Source organism: Bubalus bubalis, chromosome 17 (genome assembly GCF_019923935.1).
Source record: "Bubalus bubalis isolate 160015118507 breed Murrah chromosome 17, NDDB_SH_1, whole genome shotgun sequence".
In the NCBI taxonomy this organism is placed as follows: Eukaryota; Metazoa; Chordata; class Mammalia; order Artiodactyla; family Bovidae; genus Bubalus; species Bubalus bubalis.
Window position 1 is genome coordinate 12,742,940 of NC_059173.1, and position 21,656 is coordinate 12,764,595.

At 44.8% G+C, this 21,656-nt stretch overlaps 1 long non-coding RNA gene across 2 annotated transcripts in view; it reads left to right on the forward strand.

Moving 5' to 3' along the window:
* Nucleotides 1-21,656, forward strand: part of LOC102413559 — a 146,370-nt gene that overhangs the window by 10,484 nt on the left and 114,230 nt on the right. The window contains exon 1 of one of the 2 annotated variants that reach the window (XR_006640110.1): nt 13,857-13,943. The exons of the other annotated variant lie outside the window; for it this stretch is intronic. This is a non-coding gene — a long non-coding RNA (uncharacterized LOC102413559). Of the gene's footprint in view, nt 1-13,856; nt 13,944-21,656 lie in introns of those variants that run through there. 2 annotated transcript variants of the gene reach the window in all.

Genomic DNA, 21,656 nt, shown 5'->3' on the forward strand with positions numbered 1-21,656 from the left:
AATGAGATGTGGTATATATATATAGAACGGAATATTACTCAGCCACAAAAAGGAATGAAATTGGGTCATTTATAGTGACGTGGATGGATTTATAGTCTGTCATATGAAGTAAATAAGAAAGAGGAAAACAAATGCTGGATATTAATGCGTATGTATGAAATCTAGAAATCTAGAAAGATGGTGCAGATGAGTCTGTTTGCAGGGAGGGATAGAGATGCAGATATAGAGAATGGACACATGGACATAGTTGGGGGAGGGGGTGAGACGAATTGGGAGAGCAAGATTGACATAGGCGCACTGGCACGTGTGAAACAGCTAGTGGGAACCTGCTGTGTGGCACAGGGAGCTCAGCTTAGCACTCCGCGATGACCTAGAGGGGTGGGGTGGGGGAGGGCGAGAGAGAGGTTGAAGAAGAGGGCTATATGTATACACAATGCTGATTCATTTCATTGTATGATGGAGACTCACAGCATTGTACAGCAGTTGTCCTCCGACAAAAGAAATCTGAAAAAAAATTTATAGCCTTAGGGAGCCATGGAAAGATTTTTGGAAGGGAGGTAGGGGCACAATGGATGGATTTGCATATTTAAAAGGCATGCTCTGTCTGCAGTGCGGAGAAGGGATGAAGGCCAGATGGAAGCAGTGAGACCAAAGCCAAGGGCAAGACGGAGATGGTGAAAGCCAGTGAGAATGGAGAGAATGGATTTGAGGACTGTTGTGGAGGTTGGGTTGGTAGGACTTAGATCTGAAGAGAGAGGGACAGGAGCTTCGAGATGGCTTTGCAGACTTGGGCAGCTGGGTGGAGGGTGGGGCCGTGTGTTGAGAGGCAGGGGCTATTGCATGATCTGCCCAGGGTCACTCACCTTCTCAGTGGAGGAGGGGAGGGTCTTGAGACTGAAGGCAGGAATCTATGGGTCTGGAGACAGTCTGAGAGAAGCAAGCTGTGCTCAATGAGAGCCTTTTCAATCGTGGAGGAGTGGAAAACAGTCAGAATTTGAAGATGGAGTCCAAACAACACACACAGGAATACGCCATTGAGTACGCCATCATGTCATGTCATGTCATGTCGAGTATGCCATCCCTTCCCTAGAGGGGCTGCACTACAGAACCGGGGTAGAGCAAGAGGTGCCTCATATTTATAACCCCCTGCAGAGCCCCTGGAAATCCCCTGTATATGAAGAAAAGCAAGGAGACAGCAAGAGAGGGAGGGTCAGGAGGGGGTCACTTTGTTCATTGCCTGACTCCGGGCAGCCACTCAGACAGAGATGACTAAGTCCATGTAGGGGCTTCTGTAAATGGCCTGACTGAGGCCTGGGGGTCTGTTTATTTGGAGGAAACAGGTAATGAAGACAGGTTAGGCCTTTAAATGTAAAATCCAGTTGAGTAAGTTGTTTTTTTAAGGAGTAGTTTGCACAAACAAGGTGACAAAGTGGGGGGAAAAATCTGGGTTTTAGTGAGTTTTTTAGTAGTTCAAACAAAAAAAAAATTGGGGTTTTGACAATTCTAAATTTGAAAACCAATACTTTAATTATTATTATTATTTTCTTTTTGGTCTGGTGATAATGGGAACATTGCTTTTCCTCATTGAACATTTATTTATTTATTTATTCATAAAATGAGGATAGTATGGCTACCCCAAAGGATATCATGTCAAACACAGGACTTACCATACATTAGATATGTCAATGTGAGCCTCATTTTCTTTCTCCTACAATCTTTTTTTTTTTAAATCATAACTCATTAATTAAAAAAATTTTTTTAAATTTTTATTTATTTTTAAATTTTGGCTGTGCTGGGTCTTTGTTGTGGAGCAGGAGTTTCTCTAGTTGTGGTACATGAGCTTTCTAGTTGTGTGCAGGTTTAGTTCTCCCATTGGCATCTCAGATCTCCTACCAGGAATCGAAACTACATCCCCTGCATTGAAAGGTAGATTCTTAACCACTGGACCACCGGGGAAGTCCCTCTTCTACAATATTGACTTAACCTTCTTCTCCATCTTGAAGACCCTGAGTCTCTTCTCAATGTTCCCAGCCTTGTAATTTTGTAGTTCATAATATGAGGGTTGGCTCCTGCCAGGCTGGTGGACTATCTCGTAGTCATGTAGCTCTTTAAAATGCGCAAAGTACTTTCCGTAAATATTCTCATTTAACACTCCTTATCACAGCTCTGTCACTTAGGTGTTAAGAGCATTCCCATGTAATTGATGAAGAAACTGAGTCTCAGAGGGGCAAAATGACCAACCTAAGCTCCAGAAAATGTGCCATGGGGACTTGGACCTTGGTCTCTTAAGCTTGGCTTGCTCTTGGTATAACCCATCCTTCTCTTCTGCAATCCTAGGAGGGAGGGAAGCCCTTTGCAAACTGTTCCCAGTTTAAAAAATAAAGCACTGTGTTTTCCATGATGACAGCTCTCTCTGGCTTGGGATTGGACTCTACCAGCCAGGATTTCACCCTTATTCCTTCTCTCATGCTGGCAATGACTCTGGGATCTCAGACATGCCAGCTCTCACCTAACCAGGGGTGGAACCTCTATCTCATTCCCTCCATCAGCCCTTTCTTTCTGGCCTCGCAACCTCCATCCCTCTATAAATGTATTTGAGCCTGCAGGACTATTTGTGTTTACATCTGATGGTAAGCAGCACGCATCTGAGGCAGAGTCGCTGATACTGAAAACAAAAACCAGAAAACCAAAGTAAGTCCATGTATCCTGAATGGACATGAGTGACTTTTATAAAGGAAGGACAGGTAGGTGGTACAATCATGGCTGTGTGTATGTTTTGGTTTTGATTAAAAAAAAATTTTTTTTAGCCTTCAATAGTTTAATTTTTTTTCTTTTTTACTAAACTTTTAATTTTGAATTGAAGTATGGCTGATTAACAATGTTGTGATCGTTTCAGATGAACAAGCAAAGGGACTCAGCCATATATATACATGTATCCATTCTCCTCCAAACTCCCTCCCATCCAAGCTGCCACACAGACTCACAGACTTAGAGAAAGAACTTATGGTTCCTGGGGTGGGGGTGGGGGAAGATTTGGGGGAGAGTTTAGGTAGGAAGTTTGGGATGGACGTGTACGTACTGCTCTATTTAAAATGGATGACCAACAAGGCCCTATTGTAGAGCACAGGGAACTCTGCTTAATGTTATGTGTTTGCTTTTTGTTTTCTGAATCACCGCTTTGGAGTCAGGTGATTCTGTGGCAGAGTCTGAGCTCTGCTCTTCACAGCTGTGTGACTTTGTGCAACTGTCTTAACTTCTCTGAGACTCACCTTTCCCTGCCACTAGATCAGAATCTACAGGCTAGCGAAGATTTTCCACTCTTGTTCGCTGCTGTATCCCCAGGTCCAAGAATACTGCCTGAAACATAGTAGTTGTTCTGAAAATATTTGTTGAATGAATCCACCAAACAAAGTAAGCAATACTTTCTTCCCGGGGGCTTTTAAGAGGCTGTAGAGAGAAGAGGCCTGTGCAGTGCTTAGCTCAGCATCTGGCCCACTGGGAGCTGCCCATTCATGTGAGCTGCTCTTGTGATGGGTGTCTCTCCTCTTTGGAGGTGGAACAATTTGGTTCCATTATAAAAACCAGGTTGGAAACGTCCGACTGCTCAGAATAAGGTGCTCTGCTGCCAGTCACTTTGGATGAGGGAGGAAACTGTCTGCTGATGATCAGAGACAAGAGTTCTTGTGAAAGAAGGGAGAGGTCACATGCAGTCACCTCCAGCTCTTGTGGCTGAATCACCTCTGCCCCAAGTTCGAGGGAGCTTAGGAGACGTTTTCCAAGTGTACGAAGGAACAGGCAGGACTGGAGAAGCTCTTGGCTGGAAGCTCCATGTGGTTAGAGGAGTGGCTTGTAGTGAAGGAAACCAGGGAGGGTGGTAACGAAAGACCCCGTTGCACTTTGTAGAGGAGACCTGGGCATTTGGAGTTGGTGTTCAGCCGATGGACAGTTTGGGTCACTGGGCTGTGATGACCTTGGGGTCCCTGTTGGGATTTCAGGAGACAGAATGCTGTCTCATGTCTCCTGAAAGCCGTCATCTTCTGTGCAAAGAGGCCATGTGGCAACCTCAGGTTTTTTTACTGGGGCAGTCAGTTGTGTTGGTGAACTAAACCAATGCTTGATGGTCTCATGACATGGCTTTCCCAACATGACACCACAGTCCAGCAGTCCAACTTAACACCCCTAAACGAACACAGCGTTGCACACCAACGTGTGTTCTGAAATCATGTCACATCCAACATAGACATTCCACTCTGATATTACAACACCAACCAACAATGTCTTCAACCCTGCCCAGTTGTGAATGAGACAATACAGAGTCTCATTCAAATCCAATGTAACTCATAAATCACTCTTCACCCCCTCATGGCTCCCCAAGACAACTATGGCTCAACAAACCCCCGAGCTGTCCGGTGCTGATTCAGTGAAGTGTAATTGGCCCAGAGAAATGGAAAGAGAACACCAAATAGAATGATTTCTTTGGAAAACCCAGCCTCGCTCCTAACCAAACTCTGTGGCAATGTAGGACTGGGGTTTTCCCAGCCGTGGGGGAATGAAGAAACCCAAATCTATCCTTTCAAACTTGCCAACATGCAATATTTCCTTTGACTTTGACCATTGTCTCCCCTTTATCTTGTTCCCTCAACCACCATTAGGCTTGGCTAACCACGGTTGTGATGTTGGTGCCAGATTGGGCGTTGGACACAGCTCGGAGAGAGGGAGAGAGAGAGAAGTGGAGGGAACGTGCCAGGCCCCGGGAAGTGCTGTGGATGGCAATTCTCAGCCTCACTCGAAAGGGGGCTTTCCACTGGCAGCTCTGTGTGGTCTGCTTGTCCATCCAAGACAAACCTCAAACCCAACACTCGATTTGGCAGACACGGGGCCAAAAAAAAAAAGAGAGAGAGAACAAAGTTTGCTCCCTTTTTCAAAAAGTGGACCCAGGGATCCCAGGCTGTGTTCCACTCCTCTTGGTCTTTTTCCTTTTTAAACAAACCGCCTGGCTTTTAAGATCTTCAAAATCCCATTAAAGGCTTTTACCCCTTCATATATTGGAGGCGTTTGATGAAAGGAGGTAAGGGAAGGAAAGAGATAATGGGGCCTCGGAGAACAGAGACCAGAGGCCTTAATTTCGCCTGTCTCCCCTGCCGGTAATGGTGTTGGATGTAAACACTCCTCTGGTGAACGCTGGAGCGTGATTACAGGATGGCTGGGGAGAGAGGAAGTGTTTGCAAACCACAGGGAGGAATGTCGCCTTTGAAGGCGTTTGGCATTTATTTTTTGCAACCCCTCCTCTGTCCCTCCCCCACCCCCCAACAACCCCAACCCTAGTACTTTTCTCCACGGCTTTCTTCTCTGGGTTCCTTGTACTGTAAACACAGTGACAGAAATTAGATGTGGGTAGATCTGTTAAACATTTTAAGTCGAAGTGGGCTTGGCAGTTGTCTCTCTCCGCGGGATATGCGAGACGCAGCTAATAACTCCGTAATGGGTCTTTTGTTTTTGTCTGGGGACCGCTGGGAGGGAAGTGGAGGGGCCAGGGCTGAGGAAGGGGGCCGCAGGATGGAAAGGGGAGGGGGTGACCAGGCTGCTGTTATGGAAGCCACCCAAGCTTCCGATGTCGTGGGGCCAAGGAGGCAGAGCAAGCTCTCAGCCCTCCGTGCATTCCAGAGGGCTGGCCAGTGACCACTGCTCAGCCCGCATGCTCTCTGCCCTTCATGGTGGGGGCATGCTCTCTGGTCTCCTGGTCACAGAGCATCTCTTCTTGACAGTTTCGTGCTGCAAACATCTACTGCTGTCTTGCCTCTTCATTTGTCCCATCCGTGAAATTCCCAGTTACGTCAATGGGGGTTCCATATGCAAAACATGTGCGATCCGTGAGACCGAGGAGCTACACCAGGGAGCTAAAGTGTTGGCCTGGTGGGTTTTCTGCCGACATGTTTTGCTGTCTGAAAACCTCTGCTTGGGATCAAGTTCATGTTCTTAATTCTGGTCAGATGGTTGGAATGGGAGCCTAGAAACCCACAGCTGGAAGCTCCATCCAGTGATCACTTAATTAATTCAACTAATACGTGACAGAAAGCATGCTATGTGGCAAGTGGGGCAAGATGTTGGGGATGTGATGGGGAATAAGACCAGCTTGTCAATTTTGCATTCTTGAGGAGCTGGAGTCTAGTGTGTGGTATCAATTTATTTCACAATAAGACATTTTCACCAGTGGTGGGAGGTACAAAGAAAGAGAAAGCCATATGGTATAAAATGGGGTGCCTAATTTAGACTGGGGCATGGGGCAGGTTCAGTGGTCCAGTCTTTATCTTTAATGGGATGAAAGTTTAATGCACAGATTTGTAACCTGAAGTCTAAGGGGTTTTGGTTTTCAAGGGTTCCATGAATTCCAGCGCATCTACCATTCTCTAAACTATCCAGGGTAGATGTTTCCCATCTTTTCCTAGACCTTTCCAACGGTGGAAATAGCAACCTTTTCACCAAAGCCCATTTGGGTGTTTTAACCCTCCTGGCTATGAGCCAAGCATCATTTTTAGTGTGTGTGTGTGTGTTAGTCACTCAGTCATATCTGACTATTTGTGCCCCCATGGACTGTAGCCCACCAGGCTCCTCTGTCCATGGGAATTCTCCAGGCAAAAATATTGGAGCAGGTAGCCATTCCCTTCTCCAGGGAATCTTCCCAACCCAGGGATCAAACCCAGGTATCCTGCCTCTCCTGCACTGCAGGCAGATTCTTTACTGTCTGAACCACCAGGGTGCTTTATCAATAATAGCCACAATTCACAATAGTGGAAACATTTATTGGACGTCTACTTAAAAAGACCCTTATGCTGGGAAATAAAGTAAAAAGATGCTGATGCTGGAAAAGATTGAAGGCAAAAGGAGAAGCGGATGGCAGAGGATGAGATGGTTAGATAGCACCACTGACTCAACGGACATAAATTGGAGCAAACTCTGGAAGATAGTGTAGGACAGAGGAGCCTGGAGTGTTGCAGTCCATGGGGTCGCAGAATTGGACAGGACTTAGCAACTAAACAACAAAAATTTTAAATAAGTTTCTGTGCTAAGTAGGCTTGTTGCTTTACATGATATGACTTTTCATTGGAGACTTTAATAGAGGAATTGCAGCTCAGAGAGGTTAAGTCAGTTCTCCAAGGTTGCACAGCTACTAAGCAATGGAATCAGGATTCCAACCCAGGACTTCAAACTCTTAGGCCATTATTTTTCCCAAGAAATATCCTATCTTTCATAGCCCTTTTGGTCCATTGGTACTGTCTTTCATGTGGGATTATAAATCCCCCAAAGTCAAGGAATATATTCTTTAACTGCTTTGTAATCAACATTCTCAAAAAATAGACATATACTTTATTGTATGGATGGCTCTTTGCTGTCACTGGGGTTACTTAATTCTTCTTTATGTGCAGTTATAATCTCTCCTCTATTTTTGTTCATTATAATTCCATGTGTTGTGGGCCATCCAGTTATAAACCATGAGCACCCAGCTTTTATCTCCCTTGGATGTTTGCCCCCCTCCTTTTTTTTCCAGTTTTTCTCAGGACTATCACCTCCCTGACGATTTCTGCTCCTCTAGTATATTTCACTGGATACTCTACTGACTGTCTGCACAGAACTGGACAAGGTGATTCCAAAGGAGCTATTGTAGAATTTCCCAAAGGGGTTAACATTAAAAAGAGATATTTTCTAGTATTAGCAGAGCTGAGATGAAAGCTATTCATGGGCTACAAGGGCTCCTGGGGTCTCTTGCTTTGTCCCGAGAATTGATGCTTTTAAAACAATTCTCTATATGGTTTTTCCATAAGCTTCAATTGGAATCCAAAAGACTTTCTGCTAAAATAAAAGCCCCCAATGATTATACTTAGTATTTTTTAATATTAAAATGCATTTACTATTTATTGTGCTTGTGCTCAGTCGCTTCAGTCATGTCAGACTCTTTGTGATGCCATGGCCTATAGCCCACCAGGCTCCTCTGTGTGTGGGATTTTCCAGGCAAGCGTGCTGGAGCAGGTTGCCATTTCCTTCTCCAGGGCATCTTTCCAACTCAGGGATCGAACCTGTGTCTCCAGCATCTCCTGCATCGCAGGCAGATTCTTTACCGCTGAGCCACCAGGGAAGGCCTTAATATTTATTAAGCATTATTATGTATTTATTTAAGTATTAAGTATTTGTCCGATATTTATTAAATATTTCTATGGCTTTCATAGCACTAAAAATGGGGTTCAAAGATAAAAGGATGATAATTAGAGTGAGGTGTTATGCTAAATGCTTCTCGCTAAAATAGGTGATCTCATTTGATTTTCAAAATGATTACATAGGGTAAGCACTATTTTTATGCCCATGTTATAGATGAGGAAATCAAGGCTTAGAGAAATGGAGGAACTTGCTTGAGGCCGGATGGTTGGTCTGGCCACAGAATCTGTGCCCTTTTTAACATTTAAAAAATTTTTGTATTAATTAATTAGTTAATTTAATTTTATTAATAGCTGCAATGGGTCTCCACTGCATCACAAGTGCTTCTCTCTAGTTGTGGTGCAGCACGTGGGATCTTAGTTTTCCAACCACGGATCAAACCCATGTCCCCTGCATTGGAAGGCAGGTTCTTAACCACTGGACCAGGGAAATCCCAAGTCTGTCATCTTCACGGCATTGTGCCAGGTTGTCTGTCACCTTTTGATTTTTCAATCTAGTGGGGGAGACAGACTAACAAACGGATGCCATATGATAACATACATACTCTAGATCAGGGATGTTACAAGGTGCTGGGCTGGGAGGGGTTGGAGGAGAAAACACTCTAATTTGCCCAGGGAAACAGAGGAAGGATTTTATTTTCTTTTTTAGAGGTGGTGACAACTTGGAGACTCTTGGAGTTACAAGACAGAGGAGAGAGACATCATTCCAGGTGTGGGTGGAAAAGGTGACGGAAACTAGAAAGAAATGACACATAAGGGAAAACAGCATCAGATTTGCATTACTGCGAAAATCACAGGGCAAAGACGCTGGAGAAACAAGCCAGGCAGATGGAGAAGGGAGTTTTACCTCAAGTGTTTTGGGCTCATCTCTGCCCAAATGGCGATGCTTTCAAGGGAGTGAACACTGACTCAAAAAGAAAGGGCCATCACCCCGAGCCGGTCTCTTTTCCCAACATTTTAGTTCCAGCCCCTGCCCACTGTTTAAAAGCAGCATCTGCAGAAAGCAGAGGTCTCTGCAATTCATATGAGCCTGTCTCCCGCCCTGAGAACACATCATTTATTTCCTATAAGTGCCTGTCTCCCTCTTCCTCAAATATGCTCAGGGTTACAACTTTCTCTGCTTCCTGGGGGAGTTGCCCACTCTACACGGTCATTACTCACTCCATAAAGGCTGTCTCCAAACCCTCCTTCTCAGCCCTTTTCTCCTGACCCTTTGCAACTGACCAGTGAGAGGGTGAGCACGCCGCCTCTCTGACTGTTGGCAGCAGCCGCCATCTTGGATTTCATCTGGAAATGGATGATGACGCTGGGGGAAAGTGTCCTTTTCTTCTCCCTCCTTTTCTCAGCTGAAAGTCAGTATAATTTATTTAGGGGCCTTCCTACTTCTTTTCTACACATCCAACCAGGAAAAGGGAGATTTATTTCCTTCTAACCTAATTATAACATTGATTTCATGCCCACATCTTATGGTGCTGAGGTGGATCAGGGGTGGATCAGAAGCTGAATATGTGGGTCAGGAGCTTCTCAGTATGACTACAACTTCATTTAACCTCTCTGGGTGTTATTCTTCTCCTTGGTGAAATGAAGACATGATTTCTGCTCAGTTTATTTCTGTCACGTTCAGTGAGGTAGATGGGATAGATACACAAAAACATACGCTGTAAGGCAGACTACACATAGAAAGTATCAAGAAGCAAATTAGTGATCATGAAGGTAATTGGATATAGAGTCTAAGAATCCTTAGACCGTATTGCATGGGCTTGTACTGTTATCTCCTCTATTTGGTAATTGTGTAGTCTTGGGCAAGTTGCTTAGCTTCTCTGTGCTTCAGTTTCCTCAACGGGAAAAGCTGATGGCAGCTTCCTCAAAAGGTCCTCATAACAAGACATGAACACAGAAATGCTCAGAGAAGCTCCTGGCACATCATAAGCAGGGTGTAAATGTGTTCTTGTTAGTATTATTATTGTCAGTATTATTCTTTACAACTTGTTGCTACTTTTGTATGTAGAAATCTGGACTTCTGCATACGAAAGCTCATATTCTGTAAATGTATTCTCGTTCATGATAAAAACAAATAATATCAAGAACTTGGTAGTAAGTGGAACCCTTTAACCTCACTGACTCAGTGGACATGAATTTGAGCAAACTCTGAGAGATGGTGAAGGACAGGGGAGCCTGGCGTGTTGCAGTCCACGGGGTTGCAAAGAGTCGGGCACAACTGAGCAACAACAACAACTTCAACAGAAACTGTTATTTACAAAAAGGGGGTTTTGCGACTAGGACCCTATCACACCAGGCTCTTTCTAGATTCTTTATCACGTGGCTTTAAGGTCTGTAGAGGGTGGAAATTGAAGCAATGCATTCTAATACAGTTCAGTTATACACTCTTAATAGGTAGTTGATAGATCCTGTTCACACGTTCATGGTGAGAAGCCCCCTTTGTGGTTTTCGTGTTCTTTTTTATTCATTAGAACCCTGTTAGCAATAGCTCTGATAAAGTTTTCTGATAAGATTCAAGCTTGGACTCGTGATGAACTCAAACTTAACACATTAAGAACTCTGGTTTTTGGGGGCCATGCACTGCTTAACTATCACTATATTTAACTTCACCCCAGGGATGGTAAAACTTTAAAAAAATGAAAAAGAGGCAAAATGTATGAAAGAGATTAAGGCCCGGTATGAAAACTATTTTTATAGGCAGTTTGGCCTCAGCTTTGAAGTTCAATAGGGAGTGATGTATTGCTATCAGCTTGGATTTCACACCTATTCAATTCTGTAGCCAGGTAGTGATGAACAACCTCCTTAGGGTATAGAAGAATGAAACAAAATTAAGGCAAGCTGTGAAATGGTCTCCTTGCTGCAATTTCATCTCCGGGAGAGATTTGGATTTTCCAGAGTGTGTTTAAACTTTTTTTTTTTTTACTTTAAATTAGAATGATGGTGTGAGAGTATTAAAAAAATTTTTGCAAAAATGAAAAAAAAAAAAAACCCAGTCACTCCTAATACTTACACCCAGACAAAAACGTTTTCATTTCTACACATTACTTGCTAGCCTTGGTCCATAGGCAAACTTAGAACTACAGTGTTGTATGCAGAATTTACTTTTAAATGAGTTCCCCCCCCCCCCCACATTCTTTAATTAGGCCCCTTATCCTCCTTTCTACCTCACTTCCCCAAGTGAAAAAACAAACAAATGTGAAATGCCAGCATTATTATCTTGCTTGGAACGTGACACTCACTGCATCCTGTCTGTGACAGTGTCCTTTCTCAAGCGGTACCCAGCTCATGGGATATGGCTTTACATTTTTGTCGTCCAAGGTTTTAAAACAGAGCAAGTGCCATGTGGTGTTTCTTTAACAAATGGTGTTAATTCAGAGTCTTTTCCCGTGTGGGAAGCCATTGTGCCCAAGATTGGAAATGAGGTTTTTCGTTGGCCTTCCGGTCTTACAGGGTGCATCATCCAACCTCCTAGATCCAGCTCAGATCCAGTAGGGTACCCAGCCTGCCCTGAGGTTGCCCTGGGAACACGGTCACTGCTATCAGCCCCTGGCTCATAAATTACTCAGGGCTCCCCTTCCCTCATCCCATGTGTCCCCTGGACATTCCAAGCTTGTTCTGATCTCAGGACTTTTCCTTCTGCCACCCTCACTGCCTGCCATCCTCTTCCTAGCTCTTGCATGCGTGTGCTCCGTCGCTCAGTTGTGTCCAACTCTTTGCAGCCTCTTTGTAGTCCGCCAGGCTCCTCTGTCCATGGAATTTTCAAGGCAAGAATACTGGAGCGGGTTGCCATTTCCTTCTCCACGGGATCTTCCCTACCCAGGGATCGAACCCACGTCTCTTACGTCTCCTGCATTGGCAGGCGGGTTTTCTTTATCACTGGCATCACCTGGGAAGCAGCTCTTGTATGGCCAACTGTTTTTCATCACCTGGGTCTTTGCTCCAATATCACCTCTTCAGAGGCCCCCCCTGAAGTGACAGGGAGGTGACACCCCACCTGGTCACCATTCTCTGCCGCCATCACCCTATTATGTTCTCCATAGTGCTTGCCACTCTCTCCAATAACCCTGCTTATTTATTTGTGAACGTGTGAACATCTGTCTGCACCCCAGCCCCCTACATTTGATGCCTTCTGTACATCCACATTGGACACCATGCCTGGCCCAGGTAGGTTTTCAGTAAACGAATGCTCAGCATATGAATGAGAGTGTAACTCACTTACTCAGATCTCAGATCCTACCTGCTCCATTTCAACCTTCCTCCATTTAAAAAAAAAAAAAAAAGTTTTATTGTTTAGAGTAGTTTTTAGGTTCCTAGCAAAAGAGCAAAAAGTATGGAGGATTCCCCTAGATTCCTTGCTCCCCTCCTTCCTACACACAGCCTTCCCACCGTCTACATCCCCACCAGAATGGACGTTTGTTATAATCAGTGAAGCTACACTGACGCATCACCAGCACCCAGAGTTTCCATTTTGGCTTAATCTTGTTGTACATTCTGTAGGTTTTGGCCAATGCATCATGACCTGTATCTGTCATTGTAGTATCATTTCACTGCCCTGAAACTCCTCTGTGCTTGGCCTGTGCTCCCTCAACTGCCTTTTAATGTACCTTAAGCCTTTACTCTGGCTGCAGAAGCAACAGGACACTAAGCTGTCACTCTAGTACCAACAGCTAGTAGTGTTTATGTTAGGCTACTGTGCCGGAGAAGGCAATGGCAACCCACTCCAGTACTCTTGCCTGGAAAATCCCATGGACGGAGGAGCCTGGTAGGCTGCAGTCCATGGGGTCGCTAGGAGTCAGATACGACTGAGCGACTTCACTTTCACTTTCACTGGGCTTCTCAGGTGGCACAGTGGTAAAGAATCCACCTGCCAGTGCAGGGGACGTCTGCTCAATCCCTGGGTTGGGTAGATCCTCTGGAGAAGGAAATTGCAACCCATTCCAGAATTCCATGGACAGAGAAGCCTTGTGGGCTCTACGGTTCACGGAGTCACAAAAAGTTGGACATGACTGAGCACACTCACGTGTTATGCTACTAGTTATTAGCATAAACTAGTAGCAAGCAGCGGAGAAGGCAATAGCAACCCACTCCAGTACTCTTGCCTGGAAAATCCCCTGGATGGAGGAGCCTGGTGGGCTGCCGTCTATGGGGTCGTGAAGAGTCGGACACGACTGAACGACTTCACTTTCACTTTTCACTTTCATGCATTGGAGAAGGAAACGGCAACCCACTCCAGTGTTCTTGCCTGGAGAATCCCAGGGACGGGGGAGCCTGGTGGGCTGCCGTCTATGGGGTCACACAGAGTTGGACACGACTGAAGCGACTTAGCAGCAGCAGCAGCAAGCAGACCTTGCAATAAGGACATTGCAAGCGTTGTCTTATTTCGTTCATAACAATCTTATATTATGGATCAGGACACTTTCCCCTCCTTCTGCTTTCCTATTTCTCATGCACTGCTCTCATACTCACATCCCAGCTGACCTTACTGTTTGCCTTCTTCTCCTTAGCTGCTTCCTTTGTCTTTCCCATTTTTTTTCATTGTTTTTAGCTGCTCCCTTTGGCTTTGAGTTTTCTTTTTTTAATTAAAAATTTTTTTTTAATGTGTATCATCTTTCATAGTCTTTTTTGAATTTGTTACGATATTGCTTCTGTTCTTTATGTTCTGGTTTTTTGGACACGAGGCACATGGGATCGTCGCTCCTCCACCAGAGATGGAACCTGAAACCTCGGTTTTGGAAGGTGAGGTACTAACCCCTGGACTGCCAGGGGAGTCCCGTGACTTTGCTTTTCTGTTTTCCGTCCCTTTAGTACTCCACTGGCTCTGAAGATGTGCCTGGAGAGATTTCCTAGACCAGTTCTTGAAGGTAGTGGAGCAAGGGATCTTTTTATAAACTCAATGTAGTTTAATGATCATTTATTGAAATCTGCTCTATGAAGGTGCTGGTGATCTGGGTCTCTTCTGAAACTTGCGTGGCATTTACCTTCTCCCTTCCTGCCCTCCTTCCATGCTCCATGGAGTCTGGGAACTGCTGATGCCTGTGATTCTCTGGAAACGGGGATATGGGAGATGGGACGTGGCTGCTGTGAGCACCCAGGGGAAGGGCACTCACTGCACAGAGAAATGGGGGAGAGAAGGAGCCTATTTTTCAGAGTCTGAGTGTAAAGTTCACTGTGTACAGTGATCAAGAGGAAGGTGTCCCAGGCCACCGTGCACTTCACTGTCACCTGGATAGAAGACGTCTGAAACCAGCCCTGGGGCATGAGCATTTGTCCTGGAGAAGAGCTTCCACCTTGCCCTTGTTTTTGACTGCTTAAAACTAGCTGGAATGAATGGATAAGGAAGTTGTGGTATATATACGCAATGGAATATTACTCAGCTATAAAAAGGAAGACATTTGAGTCAGTTCTAATGAGGTGGAGGAACCTAGATCCTATTATACAGAGTGAAATAAGTCAGAAAGAGAAAGACAGATACTGTGTATTAATGCATATATATGGAATCTAGAAAGATGGTACCAATGATCCCATGTACAGGGCAGCAAAGGAGATACAGATGTAAAGAACAGACTTTTGGAGACTCAGTGGGAGAAGGAGAGGGTGAGATGATTTGAGAGGATAGCATTGAAACATATACATTACCTTATTTAAAATAGGAAATCAAGGAGAGTTTGATGCATGAAGCAGGGCACCCAAAGCTGGTGCTCTATGACAACCTGGATAGGGTGGGGAGGCAGGTGGTGGTGGGGTTCAGGATGGAGGGGACCCATGGCCGATTCTTGTTGACGTGTGGCAGAAAACCATCACAATATTGTAGTTATCCCCAATCAAATAAATAAATTGTAAAAAGTTATAATGTAAAAAACCAAAAAACAATATAAACAACTCATTAGAGCACCTATGGGTCCTTGCATTAGGGGTGTGTGTGTGTGAATTGATACCAAATGAAAAACCCCTCTTTCCTCTCAACAGCTGCCCTTTAGAATCTCCTTATGGTGGAATCATTCCCAGAGTTCCCCTCTTTGCTGACATCTGTGGGCTTGATCAAACCTTACCTGATCTCCCTTAACCATTCCTAAAACTCTGTTCCTCAGATTTACCACTTGTGCCCCACACCAAAGAACTTGTACCAGGAGCACTGTGTCTCCCTGCCCCTCAGTTGCACGCTTAAAGTTCAAGCGAGGTTCCCAGACATCAAATTCCAGTCGAAATCTCATTTTCCACTTGTCCCCAGTTGGCTATATCTAAGCTGTCCTCTGAATCCTGCCCCAGTCCTCTGTAAGGTAATGTCTGCTCTCCAGTTCACGTTTGGGGAAATGGAGGCATATGGAGGTTATGCATCTTCCCTGTAGTCACACAACGTGTGAACGGCCAAGTCACAGTCCCCAAAGCCAAATCTGTCTGAATCCAAAACCTCTTTGTTCCATTGTGTCTTCTATGAGACTCTCCAGGTGGTGGGGAAACTAGAGGCAGAACTATTGGTTACTGAGCGCCTAGCTGTCCCCCTCCTGGACTTTACTTCCTTCCTCCCAAACAGAGCCTGCCATTTGGTTGAGGATTGAACCACCAACTCATTGCTCAATTGACATCATGTGGTGTTTTCTCTTCATCTGTAAAATGGGCTTAATAATAGCAGGGGTGTTGTGGGACAGATTAATTAATGTTTGGACAAGTCTTTTGTGATTCCTTGGATGAAAGATGCAATGCCAAGGGCTGTTCAGAGGCCTATGCTATGCCGTGCTTAATTTAGTATTCGTTGTACTTCCCTCTTTGCAGGTTCCACAGTGATTGCTGACTCAGGAAATATTTACCAGGGCAGGCGATACCCCAATATCAGGTCTGACTAGTGATGACAGAGGGAATGGGTCATGATGTCTTTGTGAGGATTTGTGGCCTCCTTACATTTTTTAAAATTAATTAATTTATGTTCTTATTTTTGGCTGTGCTGGGTCTTCCTTGCAGCACGTGGCCTCCTCGTTGTTGTGTGCAGGCTACTGTCTAGCTGTGTCTCACTGTGGCGAGGCCCTTCTCATTATTTATCTGTTTATTTGGCTGTTTCAGGTCTTAGTTGTGGCATGTGGGATCATTGTTGGGGAGTGCAGAGTTCTCTCTAGTTACGGTGTGTGTGATTAGTTGCTCTGAGGCATGTGGGATCTTAGTTCCCAGAGCAGGGATCGAACCCATGTCCCCTGCATTGGGAGGCAGATTCTTAGCCACTGGACCACCAGGGAAATCCCAGTCTCATTTCTTGTTGGTGGTCTGTCCTTCCATGTTGGGATTCCACTGATGCACAGCCCTTGGCTGGGGCTTAAGGATTTAAGAGGAATGGCATAACAGGATGGGCTGAGGATACCCAGAATGGCTGCACCCCAACACAAGACTCTTGCCTCAGTTGGAAAGATGATGATGGTCAACAGTTTAGGTATCCCAAGATCTTGGAGATCAAGCAAATGTGAAGCAGAAAATATTCAATAGCTACCTATAAAGGGAATGAACGGGTGATAGATGGGCTTCCCTGGAGGTTCAGTGGTAAAGAATCTGCCTGCAACGCAAAAGTCACAGGAGACACAGGTTCGATCCCTGGGTCAGGAAGATCCCCTGGAAGCGGGCATGGCAACCCACTCCAGTATTCTTGCCTGGAGAATCCCATGGACAGAGAAGCTTGGTGGGCTACTGTCCATAAGGTCGCAAAGCGTCAGACATAGCTGAAGTGACTTAGCTTGCTTGTGTGGGTGATAGATAGATTTTACACAGCCATGTCCACCAAGTCTCAGAAAAGCATAATCTGTATAACTGAAAGTCGAAAAGCAATTCCTCCCTTATGGGTTCTGCTTCTCTTTTCATTGATTCTGCTTCTCTTTTCATTACTCTTTTCAATGACACGCATGATTGCTTTAAGTTTTAATCTTTTATTAATTCTTATTGATGTATATGCTTTACAATGTTGTGTTAGTTTCTGCTGTACAGCAAAGTGAATCAGTTATACATACACATACATTCCCTTTTTTTTGGATGTCCTTCCCATTTAGGTTACCGCAGAGCCTTGAGTAGAGTTCCCTGTGCTACACAGTAGGTTCTTATTAATTATCCATTTTACATAGTAGTTGTATATATAAGGAGGTTTTTATATGCAGATGATTGTTTTTTTAAATCAATATTTAATTTTAGAATCATTTCACATTAATAGCAAAAAAATCGTGACGATGTACAGAGGGTTCCTATAGACCCCACTCCCAGTCTCCCCTACTATTAACATCTTATGTGAGTGTGATGCCTTTGTTTCGATTAATGAACCGTTTTCTGTCCCAAGATTCCACCTAGGATACCACATTGCATTTAGTCACGTGTCCTTAGACTCTCCTTGGATATGACAGTTTTCCAGACTTTCCTTGTTTTTCATGATCTTGACAGTTCTGAGGAGTACTGCTCAGACATTTTGTAGACTGTCCCTCAGTGTGAGTCTCTTGGATGTTTTTCTTGTGATTAGACTAGGGTTATGGGTTTTGGGTTTTGGGTGATGAAGGCCATGCAAAATGTGAATTGCCATTCTCATCACAACCTATCAAGACTGCATACATACATGTTTTTAAGGCTACATATTTATTACTGTTGATGTGAAGTTTTATTCTGTGACTTAGGTAGTGTTTGTCAGGAGCTGATCATTTGTAAACTTTATTTTTATATCATGGAACATTTCAAAGCTATGGAGAAGGATGAATGAATGGGTGAATAAGTGGGAGGATGGATAGATGGATGAATAAAGGATGGAAGGAAGAAATGATGGACAGATAGGTGAATGATGGATAGATAAATAAGTGATGAATAAATGAATGACTCATAGTGGTAATCAGGGGCCCCTCCCACACAGTTCCTTACGATCAGAAAATGATATAACTTAACTACTCCTTCAGCATATGTTTGAAACTTCCCTAGTACTCTTGCCTGGAAAATCCCATGGACGGGGGAGCCTGGTACTCTTGCCTGGAAAATCCCATGGATGGGGGAGCCTGGTGGGCTGCAGTCCATGGGGTCTCTGAGGGTCAGACACGACTGAGCGACTTCACTTTCACTTTTCACTTTCATGCATTGGAGAAGGAAATGGCAACCCACTCCAGTGTTCTTGCCTGGAGAATCCCAGGGACGGGGGAGCCTTGTGGGCTGCCATCTATGGGGTCGCATAGAGTCGGACATGACTTAAGCGATTTAGCAGCAGCAGCTGCAGGACTTGTTTGGGAAGTTTCTCTCTAGCCCTTGACTCTGTGCTTACCGAATACCTAAATGAAAGCAAGAAAGGAGCCTTGGTTTAAAAAAAAAAAAAAAAAAACTTGAAGGAAGATAAATTGTCCACATTGAACTTAGAAAAAGTCATCTGTCCTCCAGCCTTACTTGATGGTTTAACTCATACATCTGAATGCCCTGGTCTTTTCCATCAGACTTGTTTTTCTGGTATAAAGTTTTATTTTCATGCTCTCATGAAAGTCCAATCTTGATTTTCATCAATCTAGCTATTTCATTAGCCAACTCAAAGTTTATTGGTAAGAGGCCCTTTTGCTGGATGAGCAAAGCCCTTCACCTAGTCAAGGCCCCATGGGGATTTTCCCAGGAACTAGGAAGACTAGCTTAATAAGGATGCTGCAGAATACAGAAGGGATCCAGGAGCACCGGGTCTAAACCTTAGCTCTGCAGAGTGGCCTGGCCTGCCTAGGTCTTAGTTTCTTCATCTGGGAGATTGAAATAAACACCTCTGTTTCACAGAATCTGAGAAAGAAAATATATTTGTGGGCTGTAAAGTCTTGTAGGCATGGAAAAAATAAATATTTGGAGAACTTCTAGATGGTAGTGGGTACTTTGTCTTGGTTATGGTGTTAGTCCTCAGCCCTTTGTACAGAGCCAGGCACATGGCAGGGTGTCAGTCAAGGCTTGCCAAATGAATTGAACGAGTGAATGGAGATGGACGGATGAGTGGATGAATGAATAAATGGATGGAAGAGGGGATGATGGATAGACGGACAAATGAATGAATGGATGGAGGGATAGGGGAATGAATGATGCATGAATGAATGACGAAAAGTGGTAATCAGGGCCTTTCCAGCAAATGAATCTTTTCTTTTCAGTTCCTTGTGATCAGAGGGAGGCAACCATCCCAAATTTGGCTTCTGCCTTACAACTGTTTTGTGGCCTTGAGCCAGCCAACTAACCTCTTAGTTGCCTGGCTCGTAAAAGAATGATAATGACACCTTTGAGGGGTGGGGCTGATGGCATAGTGGATGTTGAGAAAATTAATTGGGTGGTGGTAAATGGCTTTGAGAGCGCCAGATGAAAGGTGCCGCAGAGGTGAGCTGTTATTATCCATGTTACCTGGGGTTTCCTCTGCCCTCTTCTGCCTCCTCCGAGAATGGCTTCTCTCCTGGTGCCCCAGAAGCGAGTTTTCCTTGGAGAGGGCGCCTGCCTTTCATTGGACTGACTCTTCCCTGGGGTCATTAGGCAGAAGTCTCCCATGTGAGAGAGAGAGCTATAATCCCAGAAACCTGGCTGTCCTGCTTTATTTCCTTCCAGAAGGATTGATTTTCCCAGATGCCAACCAGGCCCTGCAGTGCACGGCAGCCTGAAAACAGACTCTCTTTTTCCTCTTCCTGGAATGAAAAAGAGGGACGTCCCTCCAGATACTAATTTTGAGGGTCCCACCTGTTGGCACGACCTCAGCACTGGAGACCAGGTGTGTAGCATCTGGTGTCCAGAGAGACCTGGGAATTCACTGACATCCAAGAGTTTTGCAGGCGCCCTCCTTTCCATAGGTGGCATCCCAGGTTGAAGGCACAGACTACATGTATCTTTCAGTTTATGTTTTTCTCAAAGAGGACAAAGGTCCCAGGCTTTGGGGTTGGGAGGTGGTTTAGATCTGCAACTGTGTGCCCTTGGACAAGTTGCGTAACCTCTCTGGAAATTTCTGAATTTTGAAACACATCTGGTTCTGGGGTTTGGGATTAAGGATGGTGGGCCCATATTCCTTTTTATGGTTACCTCTTATTTCTGGCAAGCATTTAAGAGTGGATAAAGTGAGTTAATTTAAACAAAAAGAAAAACAGCAAGTAAATAATAATAAGAGAAGTGCTCAGATCTGGCTTAAATTGTCGAGCGGTACAGAAAGGACGAAAGTTCAAGAAAAGCTGTCCTAAGGGGGATTTTCCATCCATTTAATGACCCGTCCACTCTTTTCTCTTGTTCCCTTCCTTATGCTGCTCCGTGATCACCAAGCTGCCCTCTTATTGCCTCCAAACTCAGACCATCTCTGCGGGTGATGGTGAGTTAATGAACAATCCTGTCTTACCCATAAAACCAGACGGGGCGCCAGGAGCTCATTTGACATTCCCGACACTTTTGAGAGACCAACTTCGAGGTGGCCGAGGACCCCTTGCACGAAGTCGTTCCCTGGAGATGTGGGGTTCGGGAAGGAACCGTGACTCTCAGCATTCGGGGTCCCGAGGATGGTCTTGGGGTGAAGGCTGTGGCTTCTAGACCAGACTCGCGAGAGTGCTGTGTTCTGAAAGGGGCTGCTTCAAGCCTTTCAAGGGGCAATCTCCCTGGCCTTAAGTAGTTTTAAAAACACCAAACAACATTAGTGCCCACAAATGAGGGACATTTAAACCTAAACCCGATTACAGCCAAGAGTGGCGAGGCGGCCAAGGTGCTATAAAGAAATGATGTTATTATGTCCAAGGGATGCCATTAAAACTCTGTTTACAAACCAAATGTGCCAGAGAATGGGTCAGGGAAAGAATTATTAGCAACAGAGCTATTTGATCTCTTTTATGATCCAATGAGTCATATTGCTCCATGCTCTAGAAGGTGAATAATGAAAACCTCAAGCCTGTTGATTTATAAACAGGCCCAGAATTCCCTGTTCTTTAACCTCAAATGCCCTCTTAAGTGTGACTTACCCTAAATCACACGTGACATCAGATGCCACTGGGCCTGTCCCTGCCTCCACCCCCACAAGAGGTAATTGAAGAGGTGATTGGCGTAGAGGATGCATAAAATTCCCGTTCACGATAATGGATAGCTGGGGGAAGGGTCAATGGCCAGGACTTAGAGCCATGGCTTTGTTTCTACATGCCCCTGTCTGCAGGACTTGCAGCTCCAAAGCCATCTTTGTCCACGCTCCTGGATTCTCCATAGACCAAGGAAAGTGAAGCTTGGGGTGCACATAATCCTTTGTCCTAGTGGCCACAGTCTTGCCTCTCCACCACCCCCTGCCCCCAGTCCCCGAAAGATGTTCTGAGGAGTAGGACCAATGAAGTGTTCCACCTGAACTCCACCCATTACTGAATGCAACCTTGGGAAGTTTCCTTGGGGTCTCTGAGTCTGTACAATGACACGGCCATCTTCAAGTGCTTCCTTACTATGTGAAGATGCTTTACACATGCCATGAGCCAGCTTAGTCCAAACCTCATAATA